The sequence below is a fragment of the Eleutherodactylus coqui genome, unplaced genomic scaffold (assembly GCF_035609145.1).
Source record: "Eleutherodactylus coqui strain aEleCoq1 unplaced genomic scaffold, aEleCoq1.hap1 HAP1_SCAFFOLD_811, whole genome shotgun sequence".
NCBI lineage: Eukaryota > Metazoa > Chordata > Amphibia > Anura > Eleutherodactylidae > Eleutherodactylus > Eleutherodactylus coqui.
Genome location: NW_027101967.1, coordinates 6004 through 28927, shown reverse-complemented (window position 1 = coordinate 28927; position 22924 = coordinate 6004). Strand labels below are relative to the sequence as shown.

The window sequence follows — 22924 nt, the reverse complement described above, 5'->3', positions numbered from 1 at the left end:
TAGGGCTCCGGGCCCCCTGCACATACACCCATGACCCGAATACGTGGAGCATACAGACGCAGGCTGCCAGGATACGCTGTGCCTGCCCGATGTTTCCAACTTGGCTATTAGCGCAGCGGTAGGTACGAACTATAGAGTGCGGCTGCCATATGAACTGGTGTGTGTGTGTGTGTGTGTTTTTGCTTCCAGTTGTACCTGTGCTGTGCACACTCTGGCAGACGCAGCTGCTCAGTGGATACAATGTTGCGAGCAGACGGGCTGAGTGTCAATCAAAGTGCTTGGGTGGTAGCAGCAGCCGCCGCCACAGCTGCGCTGCACCTCTTGCTCGTCGGTTTTGTTTTTTCTGCTTTTGGAAACTGCTGTAGGAAAGGGGGTTGCACCGGTCCTGGAGGTACTGCAATACCAGGTCAATGCGTGGAGTGGACAGAGCAAGCTCTTTTTCCAGCTCCCTGTTCTAAAAATCCATTTAATATATGGTCCCCCAGATAGGGGACGTATCAGATATTAAACTGATAAGAACAGATACTACACTTGATCTTAGCCAAAAGGCCGAGAAGCGATAACCCGAAATGGGTTTCACCTGTAGCCCGGGCCCGCCCAACTCCACTTCCAAGGCTTGAGGCAACACGCTCAGCCAGCACTCTGGGCGCACCCACAATGCACCCAGGCAGCTGGGAGAGCTATTAAAACTTTCCATAGCCCCGCCCCACGCCTTCTCAACCGCGCCCAGCCCTCACACCCTCAGTCCTTCCTCTTGCACCGTGCTCACGCATCCTAGGCTTGCAGAGCCTGCTGCTGCTGCTACTGCAGGACTCGTCAGCTCCCTACAAAGGATGGTTAAGCCGGCGATGACACTAGAAGCAAGCACTAGTTTGTCTCTGAAGGTGCGTCGGTCGGTCGGTTGGAGGATCTCTTCGGCCGGCCGCATTTCCAGTGGGGACGGATGGAAACTTTTAACCTAAAATAAGGGAAATTGGCTTCGGCCCCATAGGGCTTTATTGCCTTCCCCTGGGCCAGCATTAGTAGACCCTAGTAAGGAGAAATATTAGAGCGGCATGGTCATCCGAAGAACTTAAAAACATACAGCAGGCCTTTTTTGCCCGCCCGCCATACATACATACATACATAACTACAGATTTTATATTTTTTTTTTACATATATACATTATATATACACACACACACACACACACACACACACACACACACACACACACACACACACACACACACACAATCTTAAATCTATCTTTAATCTATATCTACAAAATCTGTAATTTAGAAATAATCCATATCTATATTCTACATAATTAATAAAGATAGATAGATAGATAGATAGATAGATAGATAGATAGACTCACTCACATACATGCATACATACATACATACTGTATGCAATTGAGCCAGGTGTTTGGAAGGCTGACGATGTCACTCCTTTGTGATGTCATCAATTTAGAAGCATTAATACCGGGCTTGGCAGCCATTTCAGTCAGTCCTCTGCTGCAGCTGGGAGACGGGAGATGGTCTTTATTTCCACCAAGAAGCTGCAGAAACTACCGGTAACTGCATCATTTTTATTTTATTCAATATAGGTTTTATTGGTTTCATGGAGGGGGGGAAACTTTTGCCTTATCTCAAAGCAATGTAAAATTAACTTTGACAATGAAACTTAATAAATCAATTTCGAGTTGAACTATATCATGTTTGTCTGTGATATTTTATAAGGTCTACAAACAGGGGAATGAGGGGAGGGTAAGGGGGGGGTAGGTATCTATGACACGGGAGAAAGAAAAAATAAAACAAAAAGGGGGGGGGGGGCGGGCTCCGGAATTGTTGTTTCTCTTTACGATTGTGGTTTTAAACGTGTTACTCACATGTCCCTGTCTGTAACCACTTGGTAAATAGGGGTGAGCTCCGGGCATCTATCCATATCGCCCAGGTGTGATACAATTTATCATAGCCTGACGGCTCATCTGGAAGCCTCATTCTCTCCATACGCTCTATTTCGTGGATCATTGCTATTTTTAGTGGAGTGCATTTTTTTATGCAGCACACAAGGGGGAGACAGCGGCCTACCAAAATCGAGTTGGCTGCTGCTGTGGCTTTCTTTTTTTAAAAAAAAGGTAGGTTCCGTTCTTCCATGGTGAGGAATAGGCAGGGAGGTTCGGTTTTTGCCAGCTGGGGAATGCTTATAGGCAAGGCCTTATCCCTGGTGGTGCATGTAACGTCAGACCACGTTTCAGCATTCAGTCAGTCAGTGGCTGACAAACGAGCTCCATGCAAGTTTACATTAAACAGACACATTTCTTTCTTTACTGTATTGACTGCGGTCTGTAATCGAGCGGTTGAACTGTTTCTGTGTCCATGCATTGAATAAAGCAATACATCCTTGTAAAGTAGGCGTCCGTTCGTTGGAGTTCTTTGCTCCCCGAGTGTTGCTCCATCTCTAAACGTTGGCCTGGATCTTCATGGACGAATACTGCCCATCCCACGTGGAGCGTGTATCTCAGCCCGCGTGGAGTGCTGCAGTCCAATGAGGTATTCCGTGCTACATAGCAAGCCTTGGGGCCTGTGTGATTGGGGGGTCCGCTGCTGTCTGTCCCACTCTGAAGCGCGCATCCGGGGCCGGCCGCTTTTCGACTACCAGCGACTGCAGGTCACACACACAGGCTGGTTGGAATGGCCTAGCATTATCCTGATCCGGAGGTGTAACTTGAAGCTGCGGGGCCCCAGTACAAAGTCTGGAACTGGGCCCCCAAACTATAAAGCGTCATTGATAGCATTGGTTTACAATGTGGGGAAGAGAGACTTTATGGGCCCCCTAGGGCTCCGGGCCCCCTGCACATACACCCATGACCCGAATACGTGGAGCATACAGACGCAGGCTGCCAGGATACGCTGTGCCTGCCCGATGTTTCCAACTTGGCTATTAGCGCAGCGGTAGGTACGAACTATAGAGTGCGGCTGCCATATGAACTGGTGTGTGTGTGTGTGTGTGTTTTGCTTCCAGTTGTACCTGTGCTGTGCACACTCTGGCAGACGCAGCTGCTCAGTGGATACAATGTTGCGAGCAGACGGGCTGAGTGTCAATCAAAGTGCTTGGGTGGTAGCAGCAGCCGCCGCCACAGCTGCGCTGCACCTCTTGCTCGTCGGTTTTGTTTTTCTGCTTTTGGAAACTGCTGTAGGAAAGGGGGTGCACGGTCCTGGAGGTACTGCAATACCAGGTCAATGCGTGGAGTGGACAGAGCAAGCTCTTTTTCCAGCTCCCTGTTCTAAAAATCCATTTAATATATGGTCCCCAGATAGGGGACGTATCAGATATTAAACTGATAAGAACAGATACTACACTTGATCTTAGCCAAAAGGCCGAGAAGCGATAACCCGAAATGGGTTTTCACCTGTAGCCCGGCCCGCCCAACTCCACTTCCAAGGCTTGAGGCAACACGCTCAGCCAGCACTCTGGGCGCACCCACAATGCACCCAGGGCAGCTGGGAGAGCTATTAAAACTTTCCATAGCCCCGCCCCACGCCTTCTCAACCGCGCCCAGCCTCACACCCTCAGTCCTTCCTCTTGCACCGTGCTCACGCATCCTAGGCTTGCAGAGCCTGCTGCTGCTGCTACTGCAGGACTCGTCAGCTCCCTACAAAGGATGGTTAAGCCGGCGATGACACTAGAAGCAAGCACTAGTTTTGTCCTCTGAAGGTGCGTCGGTCGGTCGGTTGGAGGGATCTCTTCGGCCGGCCGCATTTCCAGTGGGGACGGATGGAAACTTTTAACCTAAAATAAGGGAAATTGGCTTCGGCCCCATAGGGCTTTATTGCCTTCCCCTGGGCCAGCATTAGTAGACCCTAGTAAGGAGAATATTAGAGCGGCATGGTCATCCGAAGAACTTAAAAACATACAGCAGGCCTTTTTTGCCCGCCCGCCATACATACATACATACATAACTACAGATTTTATATTTTTTTTTACATATATACATTATATATACACACACACACACACACACACACACACACACACACACACACACACACACACACACACACACACACAATCTTAAATCTATCTTTAATCTATATCTACAAAATCTGTAATTTAGAAATAATCCATATCTATATTCTACATAATTAATAAAGATAGATAGATAGATAGATAGATAGATAGATAGATAGATAGACTCACTCACATACATGCATACATACATACATACTGTATGCAATTGAGCCAGGTGTTTGGAAGGCTGACGATGTCACTCCTTTGTGATGTCATCAATTTAGAAGCATTAATACCGGGCTTGGCAGCCATTTCAGTCAGTCTCTGCTGCAGCTGGGAGACGGGAGATGGTCCTTTATTTCCACCAAGAAGCTGCAGAACTACCGGTAAACTGCATCATTTTTATTTTATTCAATATAGGTTTTATTGGTTTCATGGAGGGGGGGGAAACTTTTGCCTTATCTCAAAGCAATGTAAAATTAACTTTGACAATGAAACTTAATAAATCAATTTTCGAGTTGAACTATATCATGTTTGGTCTGTGATATTTTATAAGGTCTACAAACAGGGGAATGAGGGGAGGGTAAGGGGGGGGTAGGTATCTATGACACGGGAGAAAGAAAAAATAAAACAAAAAGGGGGGGGGGGGGCGGGCCTCCGGAATTGTTGTTTCTCTTTACGATTGTGGTTTAAACGTGTTTACTCACATGTCCCTGTCTGTAACCACTTGGTAAATAGGGGTGAGCTCCGGGCATCTATCCATATCGCCCAGGTGTGATACAATTTATCATAGCCTGACGGCTCATCTGGAAGCCTCATTCTCTCCATACGCTCTATTTCGTGGATCATTGCTATTTTTAGTGGAGTGCATTTTTTTATGCAGCACACAAGGGGGAGACAGCGGCCTACCAAAATCGAGTTGGCTGCTGCTGTGGCTTTCTTTTTTTAAAAAAAAGGTAGGTTCCGTTCTTCCATGGTGAGGAATAGGCAGGGAGGTTCGGTTTTTTGCCAGCTGGGGAATGCTTATAGGCAAGGCCTTATCCCTGGTGGTGCATGTAACGTCAGACCACGTTTCAGCATTCAGTCAGTCAGTGGCTGACAAACGAGCTCCATGCAAGTTTACATTAAACAGACACATTTCTTTCTTTACTGTATTGACTGCGGTCTGTAATCGAGCGGTTGAACTGTTTCTGTGTCCATGCATTGAATAAAGCAATACATCCTTGTAAAGTAGGCCGTCCGTTCGTTGGAGTTCTTTGCTCCCCGAGTGTTGCTCCATCTCTAAACGTTGGCCTGGATCTTCATGGACGAATACTGCCCATCCCACGTGGAGCGTGTATCTCAGCCCGCGTGGAGTGCTGCAGTCCAATGAGGTATTCCGTGCTACATAGCAAGCCTTGGGCCTGTGTGATTGGGGGTCCGCTGCTGTCTGTCCACTCTGAAGCGCGCATCCGGGGGCCGGCCGCTTTTCGACTACCAGCGACTGCAGGTCACACACACAGGCTGGTTGGAATGGCCTAGCATTATCCTGATCCGGAGGTGTAACTTGAAGCTGCGGGGCCCCAGTACAAAGTCTGGAACTGGGCCCCCAAACTATAAAGCGTCATTGATAGCATTGGTTTACAATGTGGGGAAGAGAGACTTTATGGGCCCCCTAGGGCTCCGGGCCCCCTGCACATACACCCATGACCCGAATACGTGGAGCATACAGACGCAGGCTGCCAGGATACGCTGTGCCTGCCCGATGTTTCCAACTTGGCTATTAGCGCAGCGGTAGGTACGAACTATAGAGTGCGGCTGCCATATGAACTGGTGTGTGTGTGTGTGTGTGTGTTTTGCTTCCAGTTGTACCTGTGCTGTGCACACTCTGGCAGACGCAGCTGCTCAGTGGATACAATGTTGCGAGCAGACGGGCTGAGTGTCAATCAAAGTGCTTGGGTGGTAGCAGCAGCCGCCGCCACAGCTGCGCTGCACCTCTTGCTCGTCGGTTTTGTTTTTCTGCTTTTGGAAACTGCTGTAGGAAAGGGGGTGCACCGGTCCTGGAGGTACTGCAATACCAGGTCAATGCGTGGAGTGGGACAGAGCAAGCTCTTTTTCCAGCTCCCTGTTCTAAAAATCCATTTAATATATGGTCCCCAGATAGGGGACGTATCAGATATTAAACTGATAAGAACAGATACTACACTTGATCTTAGCCAAAAGGCCGAGAAGCGATAACCCGAAATGGGTTTCACCTGTAGCCCGGCCCGCCCAACTCCACTTCCAAGGCTTGAGGCAACACGCTCAGCCAGCACTCTGGGCGCACCCACAATGCACCCAGGCAGCTGGGAGAGCTATTAAAAACTTTCCATAGCCCCGCCCCACGCCTTCTCAACCGCGCCCAGCCTCACACCCTCAGTCCTTCCTCTTGCACCGTGCTCACGCATCCTAGGCTTGCAGAGCCTGCTGCTGCTGCTACTGCAGGACTCGTCAGCTCCCTACAAAGGATGGTTAAGCCGGCGATGACACTAGAAGCAAGCACTAGTTTGTCTCTGAAGGTGCGTCGGTCGGTCGGTTGGAGGGATCTCTTCGGCCGGCCGCATTTCCAGTGGGGACGGATGGAAACTTTTAACCTAAAATAAGGGAAATTGGCTTCGGCCCCATAGGGCTTTATTGCCTTCCCCTGGGCCAGCATTAGTAGACCCTAGTAAGGAGAATATTAGAGCGGCATGGTCATCCGAAGAACTTAAAAACATACAGCAGGCCTTTTTTGCCCGCCCGCCATACATACATACATACATAACTACAGATTTTATATTTTTTTTTTACATATATACATTATATATACACACACACACACACACACACACACACACACACACACACACACACACACACACACACACACACACACACACACAATCTTAAATCTATCTTTAATCTATATCTACAAAATCTGTAATTTAGAAATAATCCATATCTATATTCTACATAATTAATAAAGATAGATAGATAGATAGATAGATAGATAGATAGATAGATAGACTCACTCACATACATGCATACATACATACATACTGTATGCAATTGAGCCAGGTGTTTGGAAGGCTGACGATGTCACTCCTTTGTGATGTCATCAATTTAGAAGCATTAATACCGGGCTTGGCAGCCATTTCAGTCAGTCTCTGCTGCAGCTGGGAGACGGGAGATGGTCTTTATTTCCACCAAGAAGCTGCAGAACTACCGGTAACTGCATCATTTTTATTTTATTCAATATAGGTTTTATTGGTTTCATGGAGGGGGGGAAACTTTTGCCTTATCTCAAAGCAATGTAAAATTAACTTTGACAATGAAACTTAATAAATCAATTTCGAGTTGAACTATATCATGTTTGTCTGTGATATTTTATAAGGTCTACAAACAGGGGAATGAGGGGAGGGTAAGGGGGGGGTAGGTATCTATGACACGGGAGAAAGAAAAAATAAAACAAAAAGGGGGGGGGGGCGGGCTCCGGAATTGTTGTTTCTCTTTACGATTGTGGTTTAAACGTGTTACTCACATGTCCCTGTCTGTAACCACTTGGTAAATAGGGGTGAGCTCCGGGCATCTATCCATATCGCCCAGGTGTGATACAATTTATCATAGCCTGACGGCTCATCTGGAAGCCTCATTCTCTCCATACGCTCTATTTCGTGGATCATTGCTATTTTTAGTGGAGTGCATTTTTTTATGCAGCACACAAGGGGGAGACAGCGGCCTACCAAAATCGAGTTGGCTGCTGCTGTGGCTTTCTTTTTTTAAAAAAAAGGTAGGTTCCGTTCTTCCATGGTGAGGAATAGGCAGGGAGGTTCGGTTTTTGCCAGCTGGGGAATGCTTATAGGCAAGGCCTTATCCCTGGTGGTGCATGTAACGTCAGACCACGTTTCAGCATTCAGTCAGTCAGTGGCTGACAAACGAGCTCCATGCAAGTTTACATTAAACAGACACATTTCTTTCTTTACTGTATTGACTGCGGTCTGTAATCGAGCGGTTTGAACTGTTTCTGTGTCCATGCATTGAATAAAGCAATACATCCTTGTAAAGTAGGCGTCCGTTCGTTGGAGTTCTTTGCTCCCCGAGTGTTGCTCCATCTCTAAACGTTGGCCTGGATCTTCATGGACGAATACTGCCCATCCCACGTGGAGCGTGTATCTCAGCCCGCGTGGAGTGCTGCAGTCCAATGAGGTATTCCGTGCTACATAGCAAGCCTTGGGCCTGTGTGATTGGGGGTCCGCTGCTGTCTGTCCACTCTGAAGCGCGCATCCGGGGCCGGCCGCTTTTCGACTACCAGCGACTGCAGGTCACACACACAGGCTGGTTGGAATGGCCTAGCATTATCCTGATCCGGAGGTGTAACTTGAAGCTGCGGGGCCCCAGTACAAAGTCTGGAACTGGGCCCCCAAACTATAAAGCGTCATTGATAGCATTGGTTTACAATGTGGGGAAGAGAGACTTTATGGGCCCCCTAGGGCTCCGGGCCCCCTGCACATACACCCATGACCCGAATACGTGGAGCATACAGACGCAGGCTGCCAGGATACGCTGTGCCTGCCCGATGTTTCCAACTTGGCTATTAGCGCAGCGGTAGGTACGAACTATAGAGTGCGGCTGCCATATGAACTGGTGTGTGTGTGTGTGTGTGTTTTGCTTCCAGTTGTACCTGTGCTGTGCACACTCTGGCAGACGCAGCTGCTCAGTGGATACAATGTTGCGAGCAGACGGGCTGAGTGTCAATCAAAGTGCTTGGGTGGTAGCAGCAGCCGCCGCCACAGCTGCGCTGCACCTCTTGCTCGTCGGTTTTGTTTTTCTGCTTTTGGAAACTGCTGTAGGAAAGGGGGTGCACCGGTCCTGGAGGTACTGCAATACCAGGTCAATGCGTGGAGTGGACAGAGCAAGCTCTTTTTCCAGCTCCCTGTTCTAAAAATCCATTTAATATATGGTCCCCAGATAGGGGACGTATCAGATATTAAACTGATAAGAACAGATACTACACTTGATCTTAGCCAAAAGGCCGAGAAGCGATAACCCGAAATGGGTTTCACCTGTAGCCCGGCCCGCCCAACTCCACTTCCAAGGCTTGAGGCAACACGCTCAGCCAGCACTCTGGGCGCACCCACAATGCACCCAGGCAGCTGGGAGAGCTATTAAAACTTTCCATAGCCCCGCCCCACGCCTTCTCAACCGCGCCCAGCCTCACACCCTCAGTCCTTCCTCTTGCACCGTGCTCACGCATCCTAGGCTTGCAGAGCCTGCTGCTGCTGCTACTGCAGGACTCGTCAGCTCCCTACAAAGGATGGTTAAGCCGGCGATGACACTAGAAGCAAGCACTAGTTTGTCTCTGAAGGTGCGTCGGTCGGTCGGTTGGAGGGATCTCTTCGGCCGGCCGCATTTCCAGTGGGGACGGATGGAAACTTTTAACCTAAAATAAGGGAAATTGGCTTCGGCCCCATAGGGCTTTATTGCCTTCCCCTGGGCCAGCATTAGTAGACCCTAGTAAGGAGAATATTAGAGCGGCATGGTCATCCGAAGAACTTAAAAACATACAGCAGGCCTTTTTTGCCCGCCCGCCATACATACATACATACATAACTACAGATTTTATATTTTTTTTTACATATATACATTATATATACACACACACACACACACACACACACACACACACACACACACACACACACACACACACACACACACACACAATCTTAAATCTATCTTTAATCTATATCTACAAAATCTGTAATTTAGAAATAATCCATATCTATATTCTACATAATTAATAAAGATAGATAGATAGATAGATAGATAGATAGATAGATAGATAGACTCACTCACATACATGCATACATACATACATACTGTATGCAATTGAGCCAGGTGTTTGGAAGGCTGACGATGTCACTCCTTTGTGATGTCATCAATTTAGAAGCATTAATACCGGGCTTGGCAGCCATTTCAGTCAGTCTCTGCTGCAGCTGGGAGACGGGAGATGGTCTTTATTTCCACCAAGAAGCTGCAGAACTACCGGTAACTGCATCATTTTTATTTTATTCAATATAGGTTTTATTGGTTTCATGGAGGGGGGGAAACTTTTGCCTTATCTCAAAGCAATGTAAAATTAACTTTGACAATGAAACTTAATAAATCAATTTCGAGTTGAACTATATCATGTTTGTCTGTGATATTTTATAAGGTCTACAAACAGGGGAATGAGGGGAGGGTAAGGGGGGGGTAGGTATCTATGACACGGGAGAAAGAAAAAATAAAACAAAAAGGGGGGGGGGGGCGGGCTCCGGAATTGTTGTTTCTCTTTACGATTGTGGTTTAAACGTGTTACTCACATGTCCCTGTCTGTAACCACTTGGTAAATAGGGGTGAGCTCCGGGCATCTATCCATATCGCCCAGGTGTGATACAATTTATCATAGCCTGACGGCTCATCTGGAAGCCTCATTCTCTCCATACGCTCTATTTCGTGGATCATTGCTATTTTTAGTGGAGTGCATTTTTTATGCAGCACACAAGGGGGAGACAGCGGCCTACCAAAATCGAGTTGGCTGCTGCTGTGGCTTTCTTTTTTTAAAAAAAAGGTAGGTTCCGTTCTTCCATGGTGAGGAATAGGCAGGGAGGTTCGGTTTTTGCCAGCTGGGGAATGCTTATAGGCAAGGCCTTATCCCTGGTGGTGCATGTAACGTCAGACCACGTTTCAGCATTCAGTCAGTCAGTGGCTGACAAACGAGCTCCATGCAAGTTTACATTAAACAGACACATTTCTTTCTTTACTGTATTGACTGCGGTCTGTAATCGAGCGGTTGAACTGTTTCTGTGTCCATGCATTGAATAAAGCAATACATCCTTGTAAAGTAGGCGTCCGTTCGTTGGAGTTCTTTGCTCCCCGAGTGTTGCTCCATCTCTAAACGTTGGCCTGGATCTTCATGGACGAATACTGCCCATCCCACGTGGAGCGTGTATCTCAGCCCGCGTGGAGTGCTGCAGTCCAATGAGGTATTCCGTGCTACATAGCAAGCCTTGGGCCTGTGTGATTGGGGGTCCGCTGCTGTCTGTCCACTCTGAAGCGCGCATCCGGGGCCGGCCGCTTTTCGACTACCAGCGACTGCAGGTCACACACACAGGCTGGTTGGAATGGCCTAGCATTATCCTGATCCGGAGGTGTAACTTGAAGCTGCGGGGCCCCAGTACAAAGTCTGGAACTGGGCCCCCAAACTATAAAGCGTCATTGATAGCATTGGTTTACAATGTGGGGAAGAGAGACTTTATGGGCCCCCTAGGGCTCCGGGCCCCCTGCACATACACCCATGACCCGAATACGTGGAGCATACAGACGCAGGCTGCCAGGATACGCTGTGCCTGCCCGATGTTTCCAACTTGGCTATTAGCGCAGCGGTAGGTACGAACTATAGAGTGCGGCTGCCATATGAACTGGTGTGTGTGTGTGTGTGTGTTTTGCTTCCAGTTGTACCTGTGCTGTGCACACTCTGGCAGACGCAGCTGCTCAGTGGATACAATGTTGCGAGCAGACGGGCTGAGTGTCAATCAAAGTGCTTGGGTGGTAGCAGCAGCCGCCGCCACAGCTGCGCTGCACCTCTTGCTCGTCGGTTTTGTTTTTCTGCTTTTGGAAACTGCTGTAGGAAAGGGGGTGCACCGGTCCTGGAGGTACTGCAATACCAGGTCAATGCGTGGAGTGGACAGAGCAAGCTCTTTTTCCAGCTCCCTGTTCTAAAAATCCATTTAATATATGGTCCCCAGATAGGGGACGTATCAGATATTAAACTGATAAGAACAGATACTACACTTGATCTTAGCCAAAAGGCCGAGAAGCGATAACCCGAAATGGGTTTCACCTGTAGCCCGGCCCGCCCAACTCCACTTCCAAGGCTTGAGGCAACACGCTCAGCCAGCACTCTGGGCGCACCCACAATGCACCCAGGCAGCTGGGAGAGCTATTAAAACTTTCCATAGCCCCGCCCCACGCCTTCTCAACCGCGCCCAGCCTCACACCCTCAGTCCTTCCTCTTGCACCGTGCTCACGCATCCTAGGCTTGCAGAGCCTGCTGCTGCTGCTACTGCAGGACTCGTCAGCTCCCTACAAAGGATGGTTAAGCCGGCGATGACACTAGAAGCAAGCACTAGTTTGTCTCTGAAGGTGCGTCGGTCGGTCGGTTGGAGGGATCTCTTCGGCCGGCCGCATTTCCAGTGGGGACGGATGGAAACTTTTAACCTAAAATAAGGGAAATTGGCTTCGGCCCCATAGGGCTTTATTGCCTTCCCCTGGGCCAGCATTAGTAGACCCTAGTAAGGAGAATATTAGAGCGGCATGGTCATCCGAAGAACTTAAAAACATACAGCAGGCCTTTTTTGCCCGCCCGCCATACATACATACATACATAACTACAGATTTTATATTTTTTTTTACATATATACATTATATATACACACACACACACACACACACACACACACACACACACACACACACACACACACACACACACACAATCTTAAATCTATCTTTAATCTATATCTACAAAATCTGTAATTTAGAAATAATCCATATCTATATTCTACATAATTAATAAAGATAGATAGATAGATAGATAGATAGATAGATAGATAGACTCACTCACATACATGCATACATACATACATACTGTATGCAATTGAGCCAGGTGTTTGGAAGGCTGACGATGTCACTCCTTTGTGATGTCATCAATTTAGAAGCATTAATACCGGGCTTGGCAGCCATTTCAGTCAGTCTCTGCTGCAGCTGGGAGACGGGAGATGGTCTTTATTTCCACCAAGAAGCTGCAGAACTACCGGTAACTGCATCATTTTTATTTTATTCAATATAGGTTTTATTGGTTTCATGGAGGGGGGGAAACTTTTGCCTTATCTCAAAGCAATGTAAAATTAACTTTGACAATGAAACTTAATAAATCAATTTCGAGTTGAACTATATCATGTTTGTCTGTGATATTTTATAAGGTCTACAAACAGGGGAATGAGGGGAGGGTAAGGGGGGGGTAGGTATCTATGACACGGGAGAAAGAAAAAATAAAACAAAAAGGGGGGGGGGGGGCGGGCTCCGGAATTGTTGTTTCTCTTTACGATTGTGGTTTAAACGTGTTACTCACATGTCCCTGTCTGTAACCACTTGGTAAATAGGGGTGAGCTCCGGGCATCTATCCATATCGCCCAGGTGTGATACAATTTATCATAGCCTGACGGCTCATCTGGAAGCCTCATTCTCTCCATACGCTCTATTTCGTGGATCATTGCTATTTTTAGTGGAGTGCATTTTTTATGCAGCACACAAGGGGGAGACAGCGGCCTACCAAAATCGAGTTGGCTGCTGCTGTGGCTTTCTTTTTTTAAAAAAAAGGTAGGTTCCGTTCTTCCATGGTGAGGAATAGGCAGGGAGGTTCGGTTTTTGCCAGCTGGGGAATGCTTATAGGCAAGGCCTTATCCCTGGTGGTGCATGTAACGTCAGACCACGTTTCAGCATTCAGTCAGTCAGTGGCTGACAAACGAGCTCCATGCAAGTTTACATTAAACAGACACATTTCTTTCTTTACTGTATTGACTGCGGTCTGTAATCGAGCGGTTGAACTGTTTCTGTGTCCATGCATTGAATAAAGCAATACATCCTTGTAAAGTAGGCGTCCGTTCGTTGGAGTTCTTTGCTCCCCGAGTGTTGCTCCATCTCTAAACGTTGGCCTGGATCTTCATGGACGAATACTGCCCATCCCACGTGGAGCGTGTATCTCAGCCCGCGTGGAGTGCTGCAGTCCAATGAGGTATTCCGTGCTACATAGCAAGCCTTGGGCCTGTGTGATTGGGGGTCCGCTGCTGTCTGTCCACTCTGAAGCGCGCATCCGGGGCCGGCCGCTTTTCGACTACCAGCGACTGCAGGTCACACACACAGGCTGGTTGGAATGGCCTAGCATTATCCTGATCCGGAGGTGTAACTTGAAGCTGCGGGGCCCCAGTACAAAGTCTGGAACTGGGCCCCCAAACTATAAAGCGTCATTGATAGCATTGGTTTACAATGTGGGGAAGAGAGACTTTATGGGCCCCCTAGGGCTCCGGGCCCCCTGCACATACACCCATGACCCGAATACGTGGAGCATACAGACGCAGGCTGCCAGGATACGCTGTGCCTGCCCGATGTTTCCAACTTGGCTATTAGCGCAGCGGTAGGTACGAACTATAGAGTGCGGCTGCCATATGAACTGGTGTGTGTGTGTGTGTGTGTTTTGCTTCCAGTTGTACCTGTGCTGTGCACACTCTGGCAGACGCAGCTGCTCAGTGGATACAATGTTGCGAGCAGACGGGCTGAGTGTCAATCAAAGTGCTTGGGTGGTAGCAGCAGCCGCCGCCACAGCTGCGCTGCACCTCTTGCTCGTCGGTTTTGTTTTTCTGCTTTTGGAAACTGCTGTAGGAAAGGGGGTGCACCGGTCCTGGAGGTACTGCAATACCAGGTCAATGCGTGGAGTGGACAGAGCAAGCTCTTTTTCCAGCTCCCTGTTCTAAAAATCCATTTAATATATGGTCCCCAGATAGGGGACGTATCAGATATTAAACTGATAAGAACAGATACTACACTTGATCTTAGCCAAAAGGCCGAGAAGCGATAACCCGAAATGGGTTTCACCTGTAGCCCGGCCCGCCCAACTCCACTTCCAAGGCTTGAGGCAACACGCTCAGCCAGCACTCTGGGCGCACCCACAATGCACCCAGGCAGCTGGGAGAGCTATTAAAACTTTCCATAGCCCCGCCCCACGCCTTCTCAACCGCGCCCAGCCTCACACCCTCAGTCCTTCCTCTTGCACCGTGCTCACGCATCCTAGGCTTGCAGAGCCTGCTGCTGCTGCTACTGCAGGACTCGTCAGCTCCCTACAAAGGATGGTTAAGCCGGCGATGACACTAGAAGCAAGCACTAGTTTGTCTCTGAAGGTGCGTCGGTCGGTCGGTTGGAGGGATCTCTTCGGCCGGCCGCATTTCCAGTGGGGACGGATGGAAACTTTTAACCTAAAATAAGGGAAATTGGCTTCGGCCCCATAGGGCTTTATTGCCTTCCCCTGGGCCAGCATTAGTAGACCCTAGTAAGGAGAATATTAGAGCGGCATGGTCATCCGAAGAACTTAAAAACATACAGCAGGCCTTTTTTGCCCGCCCGCCATACATACATACATACATAACTACAGATTTTATATTTTTTTTTACATATATACATTATATATACACACACACACACACACACACACACACACACACACACACACACACACACACACACACACACACAATCTTAAATCTATCTTTAATCTATATCTACAAAATCTGTAATTTAGAAATAATCCATATCTATATTCTACATAATTAATAAAGATAGATAGATAGATAGATAGATAGATAGATAGATAGATAGACTCACTCACATACATGCATACATACATACATACTGTATGCAATTGAGCCAGGTGTTTGGAAGGCTGACGATGTCACTCCTTTGTGATGTCATCAATTTAGAAGCATTAATACCGGGCTTGGCAGCCATTTCAGTCAGTCTCTGCTGCAGCTGGGAGACGGGAGATGGTCTTTATTTCCACCAAGAAGCTGCAGAACTACCGGTAACTGCATCATTTTTATTTTATTCAATATAGGTTTTATTGGTTTCATGGAGGGGGGGAAACTTTTGCCTTATCTCAAAGCAATGTAAAATTAACTTTGACAATGAAACTTAATAAATCAATTTCGAGTTGAACTATATCATGTTTGTCTGTGATATTTTATAAGGTCTACAAACAGGGGAATGAGGGGAGGGTAAGGGGGGGGTAGGTATCTATGACACGGGAGAAAGAAAAAATAAAACAAAAAGGGGGGGGGGGGCGGGCTCCGGAATTGTTGTTTCTCTTTACGATTGTGGTTTAAACGTGTTACTCACATGTCCCTGTCTGTAACCACTTGGTAAATAGGGGTGAGCTCCGGGCATCTATCCATATCGCCCAGGTGTGATACAATTTATCATAGCCTGACGGCTCATCTGGAAGCCTCATTCTCTCCATACGCTCTATTTCGTGGATCATTGCTATTTTTAGTGGAGTGCATTTTTTATGCAGCACACAAGGGGGAGACAGCGGCCTACCAAAATCGAGTTGGCTGCTGCTGTGGCTTTCTTTTTTTAAAAAAAAGGTAGGTTCCGTTCTTCCATGGTGAGGAATAGGCAGGGAGGTTCGGTTTTTGCCAGCTGGGGAATGCTTATAGGCAAGGCCTTATCCCTGGTGGTGCATGTAACGTCAGACCACGTTTCAGCATTCAGTCAGTCAGTGGCTGACAAACGAGCTCCATGCAAGTTTACATTAAACAGACACATTTCTTTCTTTACTGTATTGACTGCGGTCTGTAATCGAGCGGTTGAACTGTTTCTGTGTCCATGCATTGAATAAAGCAATACATCCTTGTAAAGTAGGCGTCCGTTCGTTGGAGTTCTTTGCTCCCCGAGTGTTGCTCCATCTCTAAACGTTGGCCTGGATCTTCATGGACGAATACTGCCCATCCCACGTGGAGCGTGTATCTCAGCCCGCGTGGAGTGCTGCAGTCCAATGAGGTATTCCGTGCTACATAGCAAGCCTTGGGCCTGTGTGATTGGGGGTCCGCTGCTGTCTGTCCACTCTGAAGCGCGCATCCGGGGCCGGCCGCTTTTCGACTACCAGCGACTGCAGGTCACACACACAGGCTGGTTGGAATGGCCTAGCATTATCCTGATCCGGAGGTGTAACTTGAAGCTGCGGGGCCCCAGTACAAAGTCTGGAACTGGGCCCCCAAACTATAAAGCGTCATTGATAGCATTGGTTTACAATGTGGGGAAGAGAGACTTTATGGGCCCCCTAGGGCTCCGGGCCCCCTGCACATACACCCATGACCCGAATACGTGGAGCATACAGACGCAGGCTGCCAGGATACGCTGTGCCTGCCCGATGTTTCCAACTTGGCTATTAGCGCAGCGGTAGGTACGAACTATAGAGTGCGGCTGCCATATGAACTGGTGTGTGTGTGTGTGTGTGTTTTGCTTCCAGTTGTACCTGTGCTGTGCACACTCTGGCAGACGCAGCTGCTCAGTGGATACAATGTTGCGAGCAGACGGGCTGAGTGTCAATCAAAGTGCTTGGGTGGTAGCAGCAGCCGCCGCCACAGCTGCGCTGCACCTCTTGCTCGTCGGTTTTGTTTTTCTGCTTTTGGAAACTGCTGTAGGAAAGGGGGTGCACCGGTCCTGGAGGTACTGCAATACCAGGTCAATGCGTGGAGTGGACAGAGCAAGCTCTTTTTCCAGCTCCCTGTTCTAAAAATCCATTTAATATATGGTCCCCAGATAGGGGACGTATCAGATATTAAACTGATAAGAACAGATACTACACTTGATCTTAGCCAAAAGGCCGAGAAGCGATAACCCGAAATGGGTTTCACCTGTAGCCCGGCCCGCCCAACTCCACTTCCAAGGCTTGAGGCAACACGCTCAGCCAGCACTCTGGGCGCACCCACAATGCACCCAGGCAGCTGGGAGAGCTATTAAAACTTTCCATAGCCCCGCCCCACGCCTTCTCAACCGCGCCCAGCCTCACACCCTCAGTCCTTCCTCTTGCACCGTGCTCACGCATCCTAGGCTTGCAGAGCCTGCTGCTGCTGCTACTGCAGGACTCGTCAGCTCCCTACAAAGGATGGTTAAGCCGGCGATGACACTAGAAGCAAGCACTAGTTTGTCTCTGAAGGTGCGTCGGTCGGTCGGTTGGAGGGATCTCTTCGGCCGGCCGCATTTCCAGTGGGGACGGATGGAAACTTTTAACCTAAAATAAGGGAAATTGGCTTCGGCCCCATAGGGCTTTATTGCCTTCCCCTGGGCCAGCATTAGTAGACCCTAGTAAGGAGAATATTAGAGCGGCATGGTCATCCGAAGAACTTAAAAACATACAGCAGGCCTTTTTTGCCCGCCCGCCATACATACATACATACATAACTACAGATTTTATATTTTTTTTTACATATATACATTATATATACACACACACACACACACACACACACACACACACACACACACACACACACACACACACACACACAATCTTAAATCTATCTTTAATCTATATCTACAAAATCTGTAATTTAGAAATAATCCATATCTATATTCTACATAATTAATAAAGATAGATAGATAGATAGATAGATAGATAGATAGATAGACTCACTCACATACATGCATACATACATACATACTGTATGCAATTGAGCCAGGTGTTTGGAAGGCTGACGATGTCACTCCTTTGTGATGTCATCAATTTAGAAGCATTAATACCGGGCTTGGCAGCCATTTCAGTCAGTCTCTGCTGCAGCTGGGAGACGGGAGATGGTCTTTATTTCCACCAAGAAGCTGCAGAACTACCGGTAACTGCATCATTTTTATTTTATTCAATATAGGTTTTATTGGTTTCATGGAGGGGGGGAAACTTTTGCCTTATCTCAAAGCAATGTAAAATTAACTTTGACAATGAAACTTAATAAATCAATTTCGAGTTGAACTATATCATGTTTGTCTGTGATATTTTATAAGGTCTACAAACAGGGGAATGAGGGGAGGGTAAGGGGGGGGTAGGTATCTATGACACGGGAGAAAGAAAAAATAAAACAAAAAGGGGGGGGGGGGCGGGCTCCGGAATTGTTGTTTCTCTTTACGATTGTGGTTTAAACGTGTTACTCACATGTCCCTGTCTGTAACCACTTGGTAAATAGGGGTGAGCTCCGGGCATCTATCCATATCGCCCAGGTGTGATACAATTTATCATAGCCTGACGGCTCATCTGGAAGCCTCATTCTCTCCATACGCTCTATTTCGTGGATCATTGCTATTTTTAGTGGAGTGCATTTTTTATGCAGCACACAAGGGGGAGACAGCGGCCTACCAAAATCGAGTTGGCTGCTGCTGTGGCTTTCTTTTTTTAAAAAAAAGGTAGGTTCCGTTCTTCCATGGTGAGGAATAGGCAGGGAGGTTCGGTTTTTGCCAGCTGGGGAATGCTTATAGGCAAGGCCTTATCCCTGGTGGTGCATGTAACGTCAGACCACGTTTCAGCATTCAGTCAGTCAGTGGCTGACAAACGAGCTCCATGCAAGTTTACATTAAACAGACACATTTCTTTCTTTACTGTATTGACTGCGGTCTGTAATCGAGCGGTTGAACTGTTTCTGTGTCCATGCATTGAATAAAGCAATACATCCTTGTAAAGTAGGCGTCCGTTCGTTGGAGTTCTTTGCTCCCCGAGTGTTGCTCCATCTCTAAACGTTGGCCTGGATCTTCATGGACGAATACTGCCCATCCCACGTGGAGCGTGTATCTCAGCCCGCGTGGAGTGCTGCAGTCCAATGAGGTATTCCGTGCTACATAGCAAGCCTTGGGCCTGTGTGATTGGGGGTCCGCTGCTGTCTGTCCACTCTGAAGCGCGCATCCGGGGCCGGCCGCTTTTCGACTACCAGCGACTGCAGGTCACACACACAGGCTGGTTGGAATGGCCTAGCATTATCCTGATCCGGAGGTGTAACTTGAAGCTGCGGGGCCCCAGTACAAAGTCTGGAACTGGGCCCCCAAACTATAAAGCGTCATTGATAGCATTGGTTTACAATGTGGGGAAGAGAGACTTTATGGGCCCCCTAGGGCTCCGGGCCCCCTGCACATACACCCATGACCCGAATACGTGGAGCATACAGACGCAGGCTGCCAGGATACGCTGTGCCTGCCCGATGTTTCCAACTTGGCTATTAGCGCAGCGGTAGGTACGAACTATAGAGTGCGGCTGCCATATGAACTGGTGTGTGTGTGTGTGTGTGTTTTGCTTCCAGTTGTACCTGTGCTGTGCACACTCTGGCAGACGCAGCTGCTCAGTGGATACAATGTTGCGAGCAGACGGGCTGAGTGTCAATCAAAGTGCTTGGGTGGTAGCAGCAGCCGCCGCCACAGCTGCGCTGCACCTCTTGCTCGTCGGTTTTGTTTTTCTGCTTTTGGAAACTGCTGTAGGAAAGGGGGTGCACCGGTCCTGGAGGTACTGCAATACCAGGTCAATGCGTGGAGTGGACAGAGCAAGCTCTTTTTCCAGCTCCCTGTTCTAAAAATCCATTTAATATATGGTCCCCAGATAGGGGACGTATCAGATATTAAACTGATAAGAACAGATACTACACTTGATCTTAGCCAAAAGGCCGAGAAGCGATAACCCGAAATGGGTTTCACCTGTAGCCCGGCCCGCCCAACTCCACTTCCAAGGCTTGAGGCAACACGCTCAGCCAGCACTCTGGGCGCACCCACAATGCACCCAGGCAGCTGGGAGAGCTATTAAAACTTTCCATAGCCCCGCCCCACGCCTTCTCAACCGCGCCCAGCCTCACACCCTCAGTCCTTCCTCTTGCACCGTGCTCACGCATCCTAGGCTTGCAGAGCCTGCTGCTGCTGCTACTGCAGGACTCGTCAGCTCCCTACAAAGGATGGTTAAGCCGGCGATGACACTAGAAGCAAGCACTAGTTTGTCTCTGAAGGTGCGTCGGTCGGTCGGTTGGAGGGATCTCTTCGGCCGGCCGCATTTCCAGTGGGGACGGATGGAAACTTTTAACCTAAAATAAGGGAAATTGGCTTCGGCCCCATAGGGCTTTATTGCCTTCCCCTGGGCCAGCATTAGTAGACCCTAGTAAGGAGAATATTAGAGCGGCATGGTCATCCGAAGAACTTAAAAACATACAGCAGGCCTTTTTTGCCCGCCCGCCATACATACATACATACATAACTACAGATTTTATATTTTTTTTTACATATATACATTATATATACACACACACACACACACACACACACACGCACACACACACACACACACACACACACACACACACACAATCTTAAATCTATCTTTAATCTATATCTACAAAATCTGTAATTTAGAAATAATCCATATCTATATTCTACATAATTAATAAAGATAGATAGATAGATAGATAGATAGATAGATAGATAGATAGATAGATAGATAGACTCACTCACATACATGCATACATACATACATACTGTATGCAATTGAGCCAGGTGTTTGGAAGGCTGACGATGTCACTCCTTTGTGATGTCATCAATTTAGAAGCATTAATACCGGGCTTGGCAGCCATTTCAGTCAGTCTCTGCTGCAGCTGGGAGACGGGAGATGGTCTTTATTTCCACCAAGAAGCTGCAGAACTACCGGTAACTGCATCATTTTTATTTTATTCAATATAGGTTTTATTGGTTTCATGGAGGGGGGGAAACTTTTGCCTTATCTCAAAGCAATGTAAAATTAACTTTGACAATGAAACTTAATAAATCAATTTCGAGTTGAACTATATCATGTTTGTCTGTGATATTTTATAAGGTCTACAAACAGGGGAATGAGGGGAGGGTAAGGGGGGGGTAGGTATCTATGACACGGGAGAAAGAAAAAATAAAACAAAAAGGGGGGGGGGGGCGGGCTCCGGAATTGTTGTTTCTCTTTACGATTGTGGTTTAAACGTGTTACTCACATGTCCCTGTCTGTAACCACTTGGTAAATAGGGGTGAGCTCCGGGCATCTATCCATATCGCCCAGGTGTGATACAATTTATCATAGCCTGACGGCTCATCTGGAAGCCTCATTCTCTCCATACGCTCTATTTCGTGGATCATTGCTATTTTTAGTGGAGTGCATTTTTTATGCAGCACACAAGGGGGAGACAGCGGCCTACCAAAATCGAGTTGGCTGCTGCTGTGGCTTTCTTTTTTTAAAAAAAAGGTAGGTTCCGTTCTTCCATGGTGAGGAATAGGCAGGGAGGTTCGGTTTTTGCCAGCTGGGGAATGCTTATAGGCAAGGCCTTATCCCTGGTGGTGCATGTAACGTCAGACCACGTTTCAGCATTCAGTCAGTCAGTGGCTGACAAACGAGCTCCATGCAAGTTTACATTAAACAGACACATTTCTTTCTTTACTGTATTGACTGCGGTCTGTAATCGAGCGGTTGAACTGTTTCTGTGTCCATGCATTGAATAAAGCAATACATCCTTGTAAAGTAGGCGTCCGTTCGTTGGAGTTCTTTGCTCCCCGAGTGTTGCTCCATCTCTAAACGTTGGCCTGGATCTTCATGGACGAATACTGCCCATCCCACGTGGAGCGTGTATCTCAGCCCGCGTGGAGTGCTGCAGTCCAATGAGGTATTCCGTGCTACATAGCAAGCCTTGGGCCTGTGTGATTGGGGGTCCGCTGCTGTCTGTCCACTCTGAAGCGCGCATCCGGGGCCGGCCGCTTTTCGACTACCAGCGACTGCAGGTCACACACACAGGCTGGTTGGAATGGCCTAGCATTATCCTGATCCGGAGGTGTAACTTGAAGCTGCGGGGCCCCAGTACAAAGTCTGGAACTGGGCCCCCAAACTATAAAGCGTCATTGATAGCATTGGTTTACAATGTGGGGAAGAGAGACTTTATGGGCCCCCTAGGGCTCCGGGCCCCCTGCACATACACCCATGACCCGAATACGTGGAGCATACAGACGCAGGCTGCCAGGATACGCTGTGCCTGCCCGATGTTTCCAACTTGGCTATTAGCGCAGCGGTAGGTACGAACTATAGAGTGCGGCTGCCATATGAACTGGTGTGTGTGTGTGTGTGTGTTTTGCTTCCAGTTGTACCTGTGCTGTGCACACTCTGGCAGACGCAGCTGCTCAGTGGATACAATGTTGCGAGCAGACGGGCTGAGTGTCAATCAAAGTGCTTGGGTGGTAGCAGCAGCCGCCGCCACAGCTGCGCTGCACCTCTTGCTCGTCGGTTTTGTTTTTCTGCTTTTGGAAACTGCTGTAGGAA

The 22924-nt window shown here is 48.1% G+C and overlaps 8 non-coding genes across 8 annotated transcripts; all 8 read right to left on the bottom strand.

The window, feature by feature from the left end:
• Positions 1 to 369: 369 nt before the first annotated feature.
• LOC136593958 (U2 spliceosomal RNA) lies at positions 370 to 561 on the bottom strand. Its single transcript, XR_010788405.1, has one exon. It is a non-coding gene; the product is annotated as a U2 spliceosomal RNA (small nuclear RNA).
• Positions 562 to 3187: 2626 nt separating this feature from the next.
• On the bottom strand, positions 3188 to 3377 carry LOC136593959 (U2 spliceosomal RNA). The gene has a single exon (XR_010788407.1). It is a non-coding gene; the product is annotated as a U2 spliceosomal RNA (small nuclear RNA).
• A 2642-nt stretch (positions 3378 to 6019) lies between these two features.
• LOC136593952 (U2 spliceosomal RNA) lies at positions 6020 to 6211 on the bottom strand. Its single transcript, XR_010788400.1, has one exon. It is a non-coding gene; the product is annotated as a U2 spliceosomal RNA (small nuclear RNA).
• Positions 6212 to 8846: 2635 nt separating this feature from the next.
• Positions 8847 to 9037, bottom strand: LOC136593957 (U2 spliceosomal RNA). Its single transcript, XR_010788404.1, has one exon. It is a non-coding gene; the product is annotated as a U2 spliceosomal RNA (small nuclear RNA).
• A 2628-nt stretch (positions 9038 to 11665) lies between these two features.
• Positions 11666 to 11856, bottom strand: LOC136593956 (U2 spliceosomal RNA). The gene has a single exon (XR_010788403.1). It is a non-coding gene; the product is annotated as a U2 spliceosomal RNA (small nuclear RNA).
• A 2619-nt stretch (positions 11857 to 14475) lies between these two features.
• LOC136593955 (U2 spliceosomal RNA) lies at positions 14476 to 14666 on the bottom strand. The gene has a single exon (XR_010788402.1). It is a non-coding gene; the product is annotated as a U2 spliceosomal RNA (small nuclear RNA).
• A 2622-nt stretch (positions 14667 to 17288) lies between these two features.
• LOC136593953 (U2 spliceosomal RNA) lies at positions 17289 to 17479 on the bottom strand. Its single transcript, XR_010788401.1, has one exon. It is a non-coding gene; the product is annotated as a U2 spliceosomal RNA (small nuclear RNA).
• Positions 17480 to 20097: 2618 nt separating this feature from the next.
• Positions 20098 to 20288, bottom strand: LOC136593963 (U2 spliceosomal RNA). The gene has a single exon (XR_010788411.1). It is a non-coding gene; the product is annotated as a U2 spliceosomal RNA (small nuclear RNA).
• Between the last annotated feature and the right edge of the window lie 2636 nt (positions 20289 to 22924).